This window comes from Anolis carolinensis, chromosome 5 (genome assembly GCF_035594765.1).
Source record: "Anolis carolinensis isolate JA03-04 chromosome 5, rAnoCar3.1.pri, whole genome shotgun sequence".
Taxonomy (NCBI): Eukaryota; Metazoa; Chordata; class Lepidosauria; order Squamata; family Dactyloidae; genus Anolis; species Anolis carolinensis.
The window spans coordinates 23,232,774-23,251,569 of NC_085845.1; the positions used below are offsets into that span (position 1 = coordinate 23,232,774).

General features: G+C 40.7%; 1 long non-coding RNA gene across 1 annotated transcript in view; it reads left to right on the forward strand.

Moving 5' to 3' along the window:
• The first annotated feature begins 2,974 nt into the window (after nt 1–2,974).
• Nucleotides 2,975–18,796, forward strand: part of LOC134299776 (uncharacterized) — a 32,111-nt gene continuing 16,289 nt past the window's right edge. The window contains exon 1 of the long non-coding RNA XR_010007029.1: nt 2,975–3,309. This is a non-coding gene — a long non-coding RNA (uncharacterized LOC134299776). The remainder of the gene's footprint in view (nt 3,310–18,796) is intronic.

The window sequence follows — 18,796 nt, forward strand, 5'->3', positions numbered from 1 at the left end:
GGGAGCCGGTGGACTCTGTGGGGCAAATGACGAGGAACTGGCATATGTCGCCAATTTTGGTCAATGTGATTTGGTTATTAGTGTCTGTATTGATGGCTCCAAGGATATATAACCTCTCACTGAGAACCTAAAGAAGCTTTTACCAACCTGGATAAACAATGTAGGTTTTGAAATTAGAATACGTATAATGTAGAGGCCTCATTTCATCCAGTTATACAGATTAGCAAGAGGTGTCTTCAAGGTTTTCATGCATGTACATGATAATTGGACATCATAATCAGTGCCTAATTTCAGAAATGGTAGCTACTGAGACTTATGTGCACTTGACAACCTAATTCTGTAATTGTGCTGATTGCTGGAACAAGGAAACATTGAATTTTTGCTCTGCTCCTTTTCAGATTTTTTTTAAAGATTCTAACACCCTGGGAGTATCTAGAGCCCCATCTACATTGTCATATAATCGTTTCATAAAACAGCATTATATGGCAGTGTAGATGGGGTTTACGTTGCCCAGAGTGACCATTTAGCTTTTTTATCCTAGTAAGTTTTGAAAAGCTTAGAAAACAAATTGTACTTTCACAGAGGAAAAAAGAGTAGATTAGGGCTACGTAACTATACCGGCCACAAGACCTTGGAGGTGTCTACGGACAACGCTGGCTCTTCGGCTTAGAAATGGAGATGAGCACCAACCCCCAGAGTCGGACATGACTAGACTTAATGGCAGGGGAAAACCTTTACTTTTTAACTATATAAAGGTAGTGTTGGATCACATGGCCATTTGGCCAAGAATCTTATATGTATGACAAAGGAGTTTTGATATATGAAGAAACATGGGATATTCAATAAGCACAAGTGAATCTCTAATAATGATAAATTATTCAGACTTTCATTTTAAAATAAGGAGGGTAGTATTACATAAATGTAGCCAAGTATACATGGCTGTATATCTTATAGTGTTTTATACTATTTGTCACCTTGGATGTACAGCAGGCATGGTCCCAAAGCCTCTTTTATGTTATATAAAGCATAGGTACAGTTTCCTTAGTGAGTTATCAAAATGAGCTGAAATAATTGTTCCCTGTTCTCACACATAATTATCATTATGTTTTTATCTTCTTGAAATCTTGCAAGAGCAACCTCTGATCCCTTTGTTTGCTCTTGAAAATGGCTTCTAATATTATTGAGATTTGTGGCTTAGCTTCTTTGTTTCTGAATTCTAATTGCACTAAAACAGTAGTTCCCAACTTTTAAGAGACTGTGGACCACTGAGACAAAAATTGGAAACACTGTGGATGACTGAGATCAATCAACCCATCTCTCCACCACCAGTACACAAAGAAATAAAATTGGGTTTAAAATAAATAGAAATTTTAATCATCATACTAACATTTGCATATACATTTTTATTTTGTGATATAAAGACAAAACACCATAATGAGACTTAATGGAAAAAAAAATAGATGCGATTTTTGAACTTACGTTTCTTTCACTAGATGGGAAACTCTCCGACTGATACTCTTGCTCAATGCCACATGCATTTCATGGCATTTAGTAATAGTAGTCTGGCTCTTGATAGTAGCAGACTCCCAGATAGGGTCTTGAAAACTGAGTACTAACAGGAGTCCAGGCTTCTGTTAGTACTCAGGCTTTAAGAGCCAGTCTGGGAGAATGGGCTCTGAGAGCTCCTCTTCCGCTAGCCCAGTCAAGGGGAAAGAGTGCTCACCTGCTTCCTTTCTTTCCCTTCCCTCCCCATAAGGAGGATGGTGTGATGGAGCTTCCCTCAGCCCTCACCGTCACTGACCTGCTGACTTTGGCTGCCTCCTCTTTGTCATCCAGCCTGCCTTCCTTGCCTCAAAAGCAGGTAATAAATGAATGATCCAACATCACCATTCCTGCTCTTTCTCTGTCAAAATCCTGTATAAAGATTCTCTACTAATGCAGCCGCTCACCATCTTGTAGTCAAAGGCAGTCCATAGCCATACACAGCAAGCAGTCCAACAAGAGCAAAACATATAGTCCAGTGTTCTTTTCAAGGGTAAAACCCAAGCAATCTCACAAACTCAAGTCATAGTCCTAAAACACAATCCAACCAAAGTCAAAGTTCAGTCCAACAGTTCACTGACAGAGATTCGGGCTGTGGCAGTTACACAACGTTGCTCCCAGCAAAATACCAGTTCCATCTTCCAGCTATTTATGCCACCTTCCTCAGTTTGATGGCATCAGTTCTTAATTGTAGCCTAGCTGGAATGCTGAACTCCTGGTCTGCTTCTTGGAGCTCCTGATCTTGCCCTAATTCTGTATCCCTACTTCCCTGATGTTCCTGGTCCTGCTCTGTGGGGATAGATTCCTCAGTGTCAGGTTGTTGGTCTCTACTTGCCCCAACTCACATGCTGGGTGAAGAAGCCCTTCATCTTTGTCATCATAGCAAGCCCTGACACTTCTTTTGCCCAGTGTTGGACCATTCCTTCCTAGCCTGCTCTTGAGGATGCTGCTGCCAGAGCCTTGTTTGCAATCTCTTCCTTGCAACCCAGCTTCCTTTGTCTGGGCTTGAAAATTGGGTTCTGGCAGCAGCAACTTCAAGCCCAGGCAAGAAAGGAAGGATTTAACACTGCCATTCTTTCTGCCCCCCTTTGCCCAATGTTGGGCCCTTCCTTTCTCACAGGCACAGGAAACAGAGGCTGGGTTGCAAGGAGACTACAAATAGAGCTCTGGCAGCAGCCTCCTCAAGAGCAGATAAGGAAGGGATGGTCCAGTCCTGGGCAATGGTGGTGTGCGGGGAAGGGGGGGTGGAAGGGAGGCATTGGATCCTTCTCACCTAGCCAGGTCTTAAAGCTGCTGCTGCTACAGCTCCATTTGCAGAGCCAGGTAGAGGCAGCTGGATTGCAAGAATGAGATTGCTAACAGGGCTCAGGTGGCAGTAGCCTCCTCAAGAGGAGGTAAGGAAGGAAGAGTCCAATGCTGGTCGAAGGGAGGGGGTGGGAGGCATTGGATCTTTCTTTCCTTGCCTGGGATTGAGGCCAATGTTACCAGAGCCCCATTTACATGTCCAAGGGACAGGAGGGGGTTGCTGGGTTGAAAGAAGGAGACTGTGAATGTGGGTCTGGCAGAGCAACTTCCTCAAGCCCAGACAAAGAAAGGATGCAATGCCTCCCTTCCTACTATCTCCCTTTGCCCAGCATTGGGTTCTTTCTTCCTTACCTGCTCTTGAGGAGACTGTTGTTGTCAGAGCTCCATTTGTAGTCTCCTCTTTGCAACCCAGACCCTGCCACCTGGGCCTGCAAGGAAGGAAGGATTCAATGTCAGGCAAAGGTAGGGGGCAAGAATGACAGTGTTGGATCCTTCCTTGCTTGTCTAGGCTTGAAGCTGCTACTGCCAGGGCCCCATTTCTGATAGAACCAAAATTCCTTCCATTCAGTAAAAGAACTTTTTCTGTGAACAAAGGATAATTTTGGATCCAATCCATCCTCTGTACCCTTTGTTTTTAGAAATCTTCATTGAGTTCAACATAGTGTGAATAATGTGGCATTTCCTGATTTGTAGAAGTGTGTCTTTATTTACCTAACTAATGAACAAGAATGCGCAACAGTAAACTATGCTGATTATTTCTCTTACGTTTAATGAAAAACATTGAAATTTCCAGCAACAGACTGAAGACTGAAGAGGAATGTACTAATTTGACCAACCTTAATTAGATCAATTTGTGATTCAGTTGCAAAAGATTGAATTGTTGTTATTATACATCCTTCACATGTACCATAAACAGATTAAGACTGTTTCTGAAATCTACTAGCAATGCAAAAATGAGCAAGCAAGAAAGTTATTAATAAGCAACCATTAGGACACAGAGCATTCAAATGTACATCCTGTATTTATGGCTGCACTATGCTTTTAAATTTTTTTCCAATTAGATACAAAAGGGCATAGGAAAACTCAAGTGCATTTGCAGGGTAATTGTAGCGAGTACAATCCAATTATGTTTAAATGTTTCCATGATCTTGTTATTCTTTGTGGAAGCTTCTGTTGCACAAGTATCACAAAGATGGCCACATAGATTCTAATTTCCATGTTCCTCCTCCATGTTTACCGCAAGAATATGTAACATTTTGGCCATGGAATTAACTTGTCTTGATAGAAAAGCTTTTCCAAAGAAGGTCAAATGCCACAAAAGACTGTGTTCTCACCTCTTCTTTTCCAGATATTAGTAATGATATTAGTAATGAAGGGTAATTATTATGTTTGATTATGTTTGATTATACATTCTGACATATAATCAAAGTCAAATCTTTAGCTAAAATCAGGAAAAGAGGTACACTTCTTGGGCTGCAGCTTAGCATTTTCGGTATTGTTCCATTATCTGGGTGGACTCCAAAAAGGGGATTTTTTTTGGGGGGGGGGGATTTATTTATTTATTTACATTTATATCCTGCACTTTTCACCCCAAAAGGGAGATTCAGAGTGGCCTTACAAAAAGGCAGCAATTTGATGCCATACATATGTATACAGTAAAAAATAAACATATACATTAAAACCAAAAGGCTGCAGCAATATTAGAACAATTATTAAAATTATTTTATCCAGAGTCAAATCCAAGGACATTTCATTAGTCATTTCAAAATTTCATATACTTATATTGCACTAACATGCTAGCCAAAAGCTTGGTCCCATAACCAGGTTTTTACTTTCTTCCTGACGTTCAGGAGGGAGAGGGCTGCTCTGATTTCACTGGGGAGGGAGTTCCATAGCCGAGGGTGTTGTGACTGCGCCTTCGGGGATTATGGTTGATGGTGATGGGATTCGAAGAGGAAGAAAAAACCCTCGTGATGAGGGTTCACTGGAGGAGTTGCGCAGGAAGCGACTTAGAGAGCTATATGGGGGATCTTCCGAGGAAGATTCAGATGGGGAGTTTGGGGAACTGGATGCTGAGGAACAGGTGGTGGCTGGGGAAGCAGGCACTGAATGGGCACAGCCACCGGAGATGTCTGGGGATTTGGGGCCTATGGATACTACTGAACCTGGGGTTTCTGCAGGAGCTGATCCCACTTGGGATGCTTGGAGAAGGGAGGATGGTTCTTTAAGTGTTCATGGGGCTAAGTGTGGGTAGGATGATTGGGACTCCGACGAATTGCTAGCTATGTGGAGTTCGGACTCTGAGTAGATTTGGGACACCTGGTGTTTGGGTGTGAGTGTTTGGTCACCCAGGAGGAAGGGGAATAAAATGGGAATGTTTGGCCACTGCACTTTGCGTGTGGCAAGGTGTTGCTGAGGCGCCATTGGGATCTCTGTGTTTCTGTGAAGACTGGACTTGGACTGTGATTCGGATGTAAGTTATCTGGGACTGCTCTGCAGCAGAGGGATGGAACTGTGTGGGTTTCCCTGGACTGCATTCTGATTACTATTTCTAGCTGCTGATACCATCTAGCTTGGCTCTCGCTGTGTCTTATCGCGGACCTGGTTTGGATGACTGCACCTTCTTCGGACTTTGGATTGAATTTGACCTGGCTTCTGTCTACGCCCTCTGACTGACGACTACTCCCGGCTTCTGACTACTGGTTTGCCTTTCGGAATTTGCTGCTGCCTCCTGACCTGACCTTGGATTCTCCTGACGACGGCTATTCATCATCCCTTTGAAGCTCTCGGCTTATCTGCACCGTGGAAGCAGTTTACTGCTCTTCTAGTTTGTTTGTTTTCAAGCCAGTTTGCTGTTTTTCTTTTGGGAACTGTCCCTTTAAATCCGCAGAGCCGGCTGTCTGTTTTCAGAAATGGTTTGGACCCAAAAGAGGCTTTTGCACTTTCAGTTATACTCTGCAGCTTCTGGAAGGTTTCAAGCCTTCGTTTATTTTGCATATTTTCTAGCAGTCAACTCAATTTGTTCTCCAAAGCTGAATTGAAGCATCTTTTAGTTTTTATTGAATGCCAGCGTGGGAAAATAGCGTGGCTTGTTTTTGAGTTATTCTTGTCCAAATTACTCTTGAAACACTGATAAGTGAAGTGTTTCAAGGATACCTTCTGTGTTTATGTTATTTCTGGCTTATCTTTTGAATAAACTCTGTTTTGTTTGTTAACTGGCGTCTGACTCTTGACAGAGGGACCACCACTGAGAAGGCTCTGACTCTTGTCCCCACCAAACACGCTTGCGAGGGTGGTGGGACCGAGAGCAGGGCCTCCCCCTATGATCTTAACCTCCGAGGTGGTTCAGAGAGGGAGATATATTTGGATAGGTAAGCTGGGGCAGAACTGTTTGAAGGAGGAAAACAATTTTCGCTGCCCCCCCCTTCCTATATCATAAGAAATTGTTGTTTCCACAATGGCTACATGGGTGTGGGAATAACAGAGAAACAGGGGCCCTTTGTGGCCTCTGCCCAGATAATAGAACAGTACCGCATTCTCTTCTAAGCCCCCATCTACACTGCAATATAATTCAGTTTCTGATTCCAGATTATCTGATTTGAACTGGAATATATGGCAGTGTAGACTTATATTGGAGCCCCGGTGGCAAAGTGTGTTAAAGCACTGAGCTGCTGAACTTGCAGACTGAAAGGTCCCAGGTTCAAATCCTGAAGCGGCATGAGCGCCCGCTGTTAGCTCCAGCTTCTGCCAACCTAGCAGTTCAAAAACATGCCAATGTGTGTAGATCAATAGGTACCGCTCCGGCAGGAAGGTAACGGCACTCCATGCAGTCATGCCGGCCACATGACCTTGGAGGTGTCTACGTACAATGACGGCTCTTTGGCTTAGAAATGGAGATGAGTACCAACCCCCAGAGTCAGACATGACTGGACTTAACGTCAGGGGAAACCTTTACCTTAGATTTATATAATACAGTCCAAAGTCTATAATCTGGGATCAAATACTGGATTATATAGCAGAGCAGACACAGCCTAAGACCTGATTTACCCAAAAAGTGTCCCACAGATGTTTTTTCACATAGGTGACTTGGGTTCCTTCTACACCACCATATAACCCAGATTATCAAAGCAGATAACCCAACAAAGAATTGGATCCCACAGGGCAAGTCACACTCTCTCAGCCTAAGACATGTTGCCAAGAAAACTCTATGATAGAGTTGCCATACATCAATGCAGACAAATTATAACAATAAATACATTTGATATATTCTTAACGTCCTGTGGGAGGGGAGTGTAATAGAAGGGCCAACAAAGAGTTCTGTTGACTTTACAATGCAAAGTGTAATGTTTGAACAAATTTTTTGTATACAAGTGGTCTTTCTGATTAGCTGTTCTAAAAGCACGTGTGACTGGGAGAATATGGTGGGTGTAATCTCTCAGTTCTTTAGACTCCAAAGCCTTGGAAATATTTCAGTTAGGACTCTGGCCCCTTCTATACGGCTATAAAAATCCAGATTATATAGCAGTGTATATTCATATAATTCAGTTCAAAGAAGATAATCTGGATTATATGGTGGTGTAGAAGGGGCCACTGCCAGGGTGCAAAGCTAGGTTTGCGATGGGAAATCATCAGTCATGATTATGGTAATGAATGGTGAAAATGATGATGCTAAGACTATATTCTGTGCTGGTCAGGATTCATCTGGAGTATTGTATTCAGTTCTGAGCACCTCATTTTTAGTAGTTTATAGATATGATGGAGTGAATTCAGAGAAGGACAACAAGGAAGATGTGAGACATGGAGAACAAAACAATATGAGTGCTTTCAGGAGCCAGGCATGCTCTACTTGCTGAAGAGAAGATTGTGGTGTGATGTGATCATGCTGTTTAAAGACTTCAAGGGCCACCATAGACTTTTTTACCACCTTTGAGAGTGGAATTAAGTCTGATGGTTTATTATGAGGGGGTTGATTTCTTATGAATACTGTTAGGAATTTATTCACAGTGATAGTCGCTCTGCAATTGAACCAGTTGTTTAAAGATATGGTGGGAAATATTCAAAAAGAGGCTGGACAGCTTCCTGTTGAGGATGCACAACTTGTGGCTCTCCAGGTGCTTTGGACTTCAGTCACCAGAAATCCTGACCATCGGACAAGCTGGCTAGGGCTTCTGGGAGTTGGAGTACCAAACCCGTGGAGAGCTACAGGTTGTGCATCACTGCTGTAGCTGGAGATCCTATACTGGAAAAGGAATTTAACCTCATGGCCCCTAAAAATACTTCCAGCTTTATGATTATATCATTAAAGTTAGTTATAACTGATAGTGCCTTATCCAAAACCTACCAGAATAATATTTTGATCATGATCTGCTGATATTCAAAACGAGAAAGCAAACTCTTTCTTTATACACTTCAAAGTAATATGTAATACTTCTTGAAGCACAAAGATAATAAAGCAATTACTCTTTTAAAGGGAGAGCCACAAATAGAAACAAAAATAAAAATGAAACTCCTTCAGCCTCGTCTGTATAGCAATGATTAAAACAAAAGAATAGATTTGGCTGAAATCCTGCCCACAGACAGCATTAACTTCATTGAAATCCATGAGAATTAATGAAGCAAAAATTTAATGAACATCAGGATTCTAACCTTTTCTTCCATCTCCAAGATTTGCTAGACTTGAATTACTGATTTTCCATTTCTAACTTTCCACTGGCACCTTGAGATCATATTAAGATGTTTCTTTTAAGAAAACCCAAATCTTAAAAAAAAAAACATCATTGGGATGTTGGTCTTGTAGAATAAAAGGTCATTTGATGCTTCTAGGCAAGTTCCAGTAATCAGTTGTAAGAAGGCTTTGTACAGAAGCAAAAAAAAAAAGCAGTTAACAAGGTCTGCAGTTCATTTGTTGAAAGTTATTTGGCACCCCGCAGATTAATACAGACAAAATAGCATGTACCATCTGAAACAACAAAAAAGAATTCAGTCTTTTAAAAACGTCTCATTATGTCTCTATTCCTCTTCACTTAACAGAGAATAGCAAACTGGAAAGAACAACATCCTAATTATTTATGCACAACATTTTTGTTACAGTTTGCAACATTTTACTTGCTAATACAGATGGTATAGTAAAGCATCATGTGCCTGTGTGCAAGGAATACATGCATTCACAGGTTTCATTCCCAAAAGGATCAATGAGTAATTTTGGCTTCTTTTTTGTTGTTCTGAAGAAGTCTGTGTAGACTATAGTTTTCAAAGTCTTGTTGTTTATTTGTTCAGTCGCTTCCAACTCTTTGTGACCTCATGGACCAGCCCACGCCAGAGTTCCCTGTCGGCTGTTGCCACCCCCAGCTCCTTCAAGGTCAAGCCAGTCACTTCAAGGATACCATCCATCCATCTTGCCCTTGGTCGGCCCCTCTTCCTCTTTCCTTCCATTTTCCCCAGCATCATTGTCTTCTCCAAGCTTTCCTGTCTTCTCATTATATGACCAAAGTACTTAATCTTTGCCTCTAATATCCTTCCCTCCAGTTAACAGTCAGGCATTATTTCCTGGAGTATGGACTTTTTGGATTTTCTTGCTGTCCAAAGTCTATTCACAGATTAGACTTTATTCTATGCAAAATTTACACAAAGTTGCTTATGCAGAAAACATCATTTTCCTTTGCACAGAGTTGCTATTCCACAGTGGCTGTGCAGTCTCTATAAGTAGCTACATGCTGACATGAGTGCCCTTAGTATTGCACCTTTTCCCATTCATGCAATAGTATTATTTCTTTGATCCATGCTGCTGCACTTTCACTGCTCCATAATTTATTATTATTATTTTAACAATGTTGCAGTTGCACCAATGCTTTTAAAGAAAATATTACTGTAAATGTAAAAAAAACCACCTTGGAAATTACAAGGGGGAGAATGGAAGAGAAGGAGAATTGCACCTCCTGGTGTCATGTCAATGCCAGCATGTTAGCACTAAAATGGAAGAACCCCATTGTATAATGTAGATGATGGGAATGTTTTAAGATTGGTAGCTATTGATGGGTTTTTCCTGACAATAGCAGGGAATGGGTCAATCACAGAGAGGAGGAAGATTTGCAGACCACTAATCAATATATGTGTATTAATAAAAAAAGAATGGCTGACATACAACTTGCACCAATGAAGCAAAACAAAACTTGCACCCAGCAATACTTTATTAATGCTTCAGCTTTGGTATCCAGTTTCCAAAGTAAGTGGGTTTTTTATTTTAATATTTTTTATAAATATTTATTTACATACATTAACAACTTTCAGTAAAACAAAACACAAAAGCAATGAATGTTTTACAAACACATAACGCTCCCCCCCCCCAACACACACACACACCAAGGCCCAAACAAGTATCATTTGCTTTACCATAAGATTTATAAGTCAACCATTAAACAAATGTCATATCCAAAATTCCTGACCAACATGATTGTATTGTTTTCCTTTTTCACTTTCTAGAACATATTTAATAAAAACTGACCAATATAAATCAAAATCAGACCTATTAGTTTTCCCCCTGAACACCCTCATTTCCATTGATAATTTATCATTTAGAGCTACATTCCATACCTCCCCATACCATGCTTCCAGTATAAGGTTGATTACTATCTTCCAATTCCTTGCAATTATAAGTCTCGCCACAGTGAGTAAGATAATCACCAATTCTTTCTTTTCCATTTCTAAATTCAACTTTAATAATGCTAACCTAGCATCCCGAGTGATGTTTGTTCCTATAATGTTACTGATTTCTATAAATGTGTTGTTCCAAAATCTCTTCAACTGGGGGCATTCCCACCATGGATGAAAATATGTCCCTTTGTGCATGCCACATCTCCAACAGAGGTTACTTTGCTTCCTATCCATCTGGTGTAGTTTAACCGGTGTGGTAAGTGGGTTTATAATAGTTTGAGAGCCTTTTAATAAGCAACTCACCATATATAACTGTATATAAGTTTTCATATACCTATGAAAACTCAGCATATATAAACCTAATATATAAAGTCTAGAAACAACAACCAGACTAAGACAATGACATTCCCTTCATAGTATAACTGACCTTGAAGACCATGTTCTAGAATGTGTAGAATAAAAATGAAAGAGGGAGCATTTGGACACATATTGTTATGGTTGAGCCTTCGGGCTCTGATACTAGGAGAAGGGGTCGTAAGACTCCTCGAGAGTCAGACTCTTTTGAGGTGCGTGAAAGGAAACGGCTCCGGGATCTATTTGCAGAACCAACAGATGAGGACTCCTTTGAGGGTTTTACCGAGGGAATGGAGGAAGAAATGGTTAGCTCGGAGGAGGATGACATGGAATGGACTCATGTAAGGGAGGATTTGGGTGTCACCGGCAATCAAAGCATGGGAGGCGATTGGCGGGTTGCAGGATCAGACCCATGGACGGGCTGGAGGGATGGAGCGGGATCCACAGCTGGGGATGCTGTGGGGCGTAGTCAAAGGCGTTGTAGCTCTGATGAGGATGATGATGATGGGACACCTGGAATTGGGATGGCAGCTGATAGCGATGATGAAGTTTGAACTGGGATAAAATGGGGTTTAGGATCAATGGCTAATTGCGTTGGGCAAGGTAATCTGGACGAACGCTTGGGCTCTTGTTGGGGAACTTCCTGAAGACGGGTGTGATTCGTTTGCTGGTGTCACGACCCAGGCTGCAGAGCACCAATAACCATACACAGAGGCCAGAATCTATCTAATATCTTTATTGAAGGAGTATATAAAGTTAATAAAAACAAGTGTAGAAAATAGTCCAGAGTTAGACCTTTCAGGAAAGGTCAAAATTAGTCCAAAGAAACAATGTCCAATATGAAATATTAAGGTCCAAAGTTGTAATCCAATAACCGAAACACTCACTTGCCAAGCAAGTGAGGGGAGATGACAAGGTCCTTTAGTCCATGAACTTGAGCAAGGCTAGGAAATAACTTGATACTTGGAACACAAGGCTTGATTCAAGACAACAAGGTAACGAGGAGCAGGAACAAGATCCGTGGAATTACTTGGTAAAATCCGGGAAGCAAAGCGAGGCTGAATCCTGGAAAACAAGGCAAGGTCCGCGAAGGTAAACAAAGCTGGAAACAGGAGCGAAGGCTTGAAATCAGGGACAAGGCTTGAAACAGGAACGAGGCTTGGAAACGGAGCGCGCTGTCCACACACAACTTACTCCAGTAGCTGACGAATTGACTCCGCAAGATGTCTTTGTGGGTAAAACACCTAAATAGGGTCTAGTTTTCCCACCAAAGAGCAGTTCTCTGGGGAACTAGAAACGAAAGCTAATCTCTGAGTCCAGATGCATGACTCCTTAAGGTTTCCCATGGAAAGCAGGCTTAATCAGCTGAATTCTTAGCAGCTATCCTAGCACTCCTACGAGAGGCCGCTTGAACTGCTCTCTGATGTTTACAAAACTCGTGGCGAGAAAACACAGGAGAATTAGACTCAGGGTTTATTTGACAGATTTCTGGAAGACAAATCTCTTGCAGGTGCAAGGTTCCCAAATCTGGCTGGGAAGGTTCCAATTCTGACTGAGACGGTGAAAAACCCAAGTTCTCCTCTTCATCTGGGACTACAGTGCCTTGAACGGGACTACATGGCCCATGACTCATCACAGCTGGATACGTAAGTTACCAAGGACACTGGGCATAGACGGCGGGAGGAACTGTGTGGGCTTTTTCTGTGCAACTTGTGTTTAATCTTGATAGCTTGGACCTCCGTCGTCTTTTTGACGGACATTAACTACCTACACTGGATTGACGAATGGACTGATTGACCTCGACCTCGGATTACTCCTTCTGTGGCTATCGGTGACACTTGTGGAATTCTAGACGTCTACACTTGGCTTCGACCTCGGACCGGATTGGGACCCTGCTGACTGCTGTTACCCTGATTGATGTGCCTGACCCGGATATCGCTTGTTGCACGGAGGAGTAAACAGTCTGATTTACTCAGCTCTAGTTTTTTGAGTAGCAGAGAAGAATCTGCTGCCAGTTTATTGTTTTCATTCGGACCTCTGTTAATCCTCTTTTGTTTGCTTTATTTGCCTGGCTGAAGTAAGCACTTTTGATTTAACCCGGATTAAACTTCTGTTTAATCCGGTTTATTCTTTTGAACTGTTTTAGCTCAAACGGAGCAGTTTTCTGTTACTTATCACACTGAAGTCAAGTGTTTGCCCTGTTTTTTGTTTATTACGGGCATTCTTAGTTCTGTAACCTCAATAAACTGTGTTTTACTCTATTTGGTGGCGTTCTGTCTATGACACATATACAGTGAGTATATAGGAGTCACAATAAAATAACAAGCAGCATTTGGCCTAGCAGCACACAGTTTTACAAAATGATGTCTTATGAAGGCAGTACTCGTGCCCTAAGATTCCTTCCCTGGGACTCAAAGACAAAGGCCAGACCTTGACATCTGGGGACGCTACTGTTAACACAGTCAAAGAGAATCAGTGAATCTGTGATTTCCCCATGTAACTACAAACATGAAGGTTAAAGATTCTTTATACATGTGAGAACTATGTTCATGACAGGGTTGTTGTATGTCTTTTGGGCTGTTCATGTCGTCTTGACATCGAGTGGGAATCCTAGGGGTCATGTCTTAGACCATTATTGCCCTGCACTCCTCTTCCTTGCTACCACTATTACTTGTTGTTTTAGAGTTTGCAAAAAGTGATAAGCAAGAAGAGATGAAGCAGCATGCTCTTCTTACCTCATCCATTAGAACCAATATGAACTGAACCAGTGGAGATAGCAAATAAATAGGTGGCAATGATAGAGGTAAGAGGAAAGGGGCTTCTGACTCAAAGATAGCCGCTGAGGACCTATTTCTCAAACTCCCAACCCCAAACTAGAGCTGGCACTAAAACTTGCATAGATAAGTTTTTAAAGAATGCCCTATAGCTAACTTCAATCAGAAAGTTAGAAACATGTGAATCCTCCTGAGGAATTTAGCTAGAGATAAGAAAGAAATTAATTGGTTCATGGATATAACCAGTTTTCAGTTCCTGAAATTGGCAACAGAACAAAGCACGTCTTGCCTCAAAAATCTGAACATTTCTATAATTTATGGATATGCACTGACAAAAACATCAACAAAACTATGTGTTAGCTTGAAAAAAGTGAATCAAACTAAGTATGTATTTGGAAAAGTGGTGAGATATTCTTTATTCAATAGGAAAATTTCAAAAAGTTTAAACATCATTATATAAACTTTTAGGCAAAATCCACAAAATGGAAGTACAGAAAAGGACAAGATTTTGGGAAACTTATTCCTAGTAGGATTCTAAAAAACATAAAGAAAATGAAGCTGATAAATTTTCACATCTGTATATGTGGCAATTTATAGTGAAATTCCACAGATCTTTCACCTGAGAAGGTATCTCCAAATTCACTCTCAATTCCACTTTTGAAAAAAAGATCCAGTTGAAGTTCTATACAAACCTAAATGAAACATATATTATTTCATGCTTAGCAGAAATCAGATGCCTTATGTCTTTTCTTTGAAAAACAGAAAAGGGTTTAGCTGTACAATTTCAAACAAACACAGTTTTCCCCTGCACTAAAATGTGAAACATGCTCTGCACCAAAGAAACAAACAACTCTTTTTTGAATCATTTTGCTGGACATTTAAGAGAACTGGAGATTTACAATCCCATCTCCTCAACCACATCACTGGCAGTTAAACACTTCAACTACAAAAGGGCAGCAGCACAGCATAGCCTGTCAAATTTATTACAACCATGGAACACATGCTGATACCCAGATAAAAAAGGAAAGAGAAAGAATAAAAAGAAGCTCAAAGAAGCATAAACTAGATCCTTTGAAAACTCAAAACCCAGGTTGCTTCCAGACAGCAGGAAAGTTTGAACTCAACCGGGTTTAAAAACCCAAGTCGTGATAGCCATTAATGTCCTGCCAGAGTCCTCCTGGCATGTAGAAATGATGTGCCAGGAGAGGGGGATGAGGAGAAAAATTGCTTCTCCCTCCTCCTAGTGCATCATTCCTACATGCCAGGAGGACTACGGCAGGATGTTAATGGGTTACGGGTAAATTATTTTGTTTTTAAAGCCTTTTGTGTGTGTGGAGGGGGGGGGCTGGAGTGGTTGGTGCCCTCTGGGTTTTCTGGGCTCATTCAGCCCAAACAACCCAAGAGGGCTGTGTGGATTGGGCCTGGGGATTGTGTGACGCAATTAATTCAGAACCATGCAGGATTTTCCCCCTTTGCCTCGAATTAATTTGGTTTAGCCAGATACATCATTTGGATGCCTCAAGTAAAACTGCGGGAACTCCCGCATTATGGTCCCTGTCTGGATAGGCTTCCAGTGGCCTAGCTATAATACAAACATCTAGATTAGAGAATAAAGCATAAAATTGCCATATGTTCACTCTTAGATTCCTCATAAAACCAAAATCAACAAATACATTTCAAATGTCCAGCAATTTCCTTTCAAACTAAGAGGAGTACCCTTCAGCAATTGCATATCCATTTCAAGGGTTAAATCAACAGTATTCATACATACAAGTTGGCAATCATTCTATTCTCTCCATTCTGAACATCATAGACACTCTGTTTCTAAGTATCTCATCACATGGGCTTAAAGCCCCATCATAGGATGCTTCTGAGACACAGTCAGAATGGAGCCTGCTGGAACCTATCACATGATACAGGACTACTTCTGGCGGGGCTCAGTGCTGGTTCCTTGCACTTTGTGTCTCAGCAGTGTGCTAAGCATGTCACATATGTTCTCAGAGTAAGTCAGGGACAGCATGGGATCAAGCTGGGGACAGATGGATTTCCACATGGGGTGTTAAGGGGGAGATGTGAGGCACTGCCCAACAGTTTCCAACGCTGCACCATGGATTTGCCCCACAGATTCCCCTGCTGTCCCCTGGTTTAAGGACTTCCATGTGATGAGGTCCTAAATGCTGAGGATATCGGCTGGTATCTTGTTGATCAGTTATGAATACTCAGTATAAGTTTTATGATTGTGGCACAACACAGGCTTACATCATTAAAATCTGGTTGTTTTAAGAAATAGCCAGCAACTGTTTTGGTGGAAGTGTTGCAACATGATGGACATGTTCTTCCTTTTTCTGGCAGCATTCCACACCTCCTTTCTTGGGGAGAAGAATAGATAATATCATTGCATGATCTTTTTGCTCTTCTGGGGTAATAGAGAAAATGGGCCTAGCTGACAGCTCTTTGGGAAGGTGGTGATAAGGGAAACCCAGGCTGTAGAAAGATCCTATTTGTTGCTGCCATCGTTCTGCCAACTGAGACAATAATCTCATTCAGTCAAGTGAAAATACCTATTGAGTATCCCTTATCCAAAATGCTCAGGATCAGTATTTAGGATTTCCAGGGAGGGGGTGGATTTTGAAATACCGTATTTCCATATAAATACATAATGAGATCTCTTGAAGGTGACACCAAAGTCTACACAGTATATTAATTTATTTTTCAAACATACACATAGCTTGAAGGTAATTTTATGCACAATATTTTAATTAATTTTGTTCACAAAATCAACGGTGTCACTATCTCAGTCATCCATGTGGACAGTTTTGGATTTCAAAATTCCAGATAAGAGATTTTCAATCTGTAACAGCTTAGGTTCAGGGAGGAGGGATAATGAAATGGGCTACCTGAAACCTGATTGCTAAGTTTTGAGTAAATCTCGCCCTGCCATTTCACACATCCATAATTTTACAATTGCAAATTTGTGCAAAAAGGTCTCAAATTGCAAAAAGTAAATTGCTAAAATTACTTGCTGCTTTTTAAAGAATAAAGCTAGCAAAGAATGACATCCCTCTGATCCCAGCTGGCCTTGATCTCAATTGGCCACATTTCTGAGAAATAGTTTGTGAGCAATAACATGAGTCAGCAACAATTATGTGGCAAACTCTTCAAGACAGTTTGAAGAGCCTGCAGAAATGTTTTCCAAAGGAATTATGGACTTAAGGGGGGAAACAGCAACGAAAGGTATTAAGATTGCACTGTATCTAAAAGGTGCCATTGAGGATCACAGATGAGATAAAAGCCCCATCCCTGTAAGTTATATAGTCACTTTTACAAGGAATTAGCTTCAATGGATATTAAAAACATTTCTTGGTATTGAAGATTAAAACTAAAGTAAATCTCTTAATGAAAAGCATCTTATCTCAAAAGAATCTTTCCCATAGTACAGGTATCTAACTCTTTACAAATGCCTATCAAAAATATGCACTTTTTTCTTTTAAAAACTACATTAAGCCAGTGTGATCTTATCTAAAATAGGCTGAAAGATCTGTCAGGTTTCCTTTTCATATTAATCAAGACAGTGGCATTTTTAGCTGGGTTTTCAAAATGATTTTGATATCATGTAACAAGAAAAATGTCAAAGCAACCATAGAAACCATGGAATAAGTTTAGCTGGTGAAATAACAATTTTCAAAGGGGTGGTTAGTTGATATACGCTGTTTCAGTTTCTGACACCTTTTACACTGCACCATAATTCATATAGGATCTGGTTAAACCAGTAGATTCAGATTATAAGAAAGGAGATTCTAACTAAATTCTTAAAGGTTCTTTCTGATACTTGCAGTTTCTTGATAGTAGAATGGACTGGAAAGTGATGGTCTCCTCTTATCTGGAGAATTTCGAATATGAATTGGATGGCCATCCTTCAGAAATGTTTTAGCTCTTTAAATTGGCCCAACTATTTATGTGGGCCCAAAATCACAGTTTGCTCCAGATCCTCAGGGAGAATTCAAAGTAACCCAGAACTTTTGTTAATTTAGTTCAAAGGCACATTAAGGCGGCCTTTGCCCATGTTAAGCTGAATCAGTGCTGTGTGCCATTTAGCTGCCATGGAGCTGATTCCCACCCTTTCTCTCTGATATCCCAACCAACATAACTCCAGGTGACAAGCAACAGACACTATTCATGTTGTGCCCATTGGCCAACATGAAGAGGAAAGGTGGTTGGGGTTGTGGTAAGGATAACAAACTGACAATACTGAACTGGGTATAATGCCACTGGATGATCAGGACTTAGTTGCACTAACCCCAATGACAATTGACAAATTCTCTTCCCTCACAATATTTTTTCCACAATCTGCTACTAATACTTAATGAAGAAATAGTTGAGAAGAGATTGCTTATCATACCACTTCAATGACACCATATAATTCCACTCCATGACCACTTCAGTTGGGGATGTAACAGTAATATCCTTGCTCTGGATTCAATAATATAGCAGTCAGTGAGCAAAGGACACCTTCCCTCCTATTCTTCAGCACACTGCCTTTGCATTTTGCTTGTATAATACACTATCTGGCTTTTCCTATTGCTTTTAATGTCTAAATGTTGCCACAATTGTCCTCATTGTTTTTGTACAGGAGATTGACCATGAAATTAATATGTAAATTCATGATATCCCTATAATGGATATGTCAGTTGATTACAGAAAAGAATGGAATGATTATTACATTGAAGAATTCTTTTCAGCACTGGGATTTTATCAATGCACATGTGGGTAGGATATTGGCAGTGATGTGTTTGGATGGAAACAATAAAAACTTCTAATATTCCAAAATGATTTCTTAAATTATCCAAGGTAATCTACACAGCAAGAAGCCTGGAACATAAGACAGAATCCAGGAAACAATAAAGGAATAACATAGCAAGGAAGCTCTCATTCCTACGTCACATCCATTCAGAATTATACTTTTTAGCAAACTGTCAGGTCCACTGTTACGAAGGCTCTTTAATGGGCTGCTGTCAACTGTTGTTACAATACAACACCAGAAAAATAGCACTTTTAAAGGAGAGCTGTAAAATACATCATCAAAATATCATTTCAAATATGTGGCATACTGGAGCACCGACCTAGAAACTGTTCCCTGAAATGCCAACCAGAAAGGGATCTTTAAAATGAAA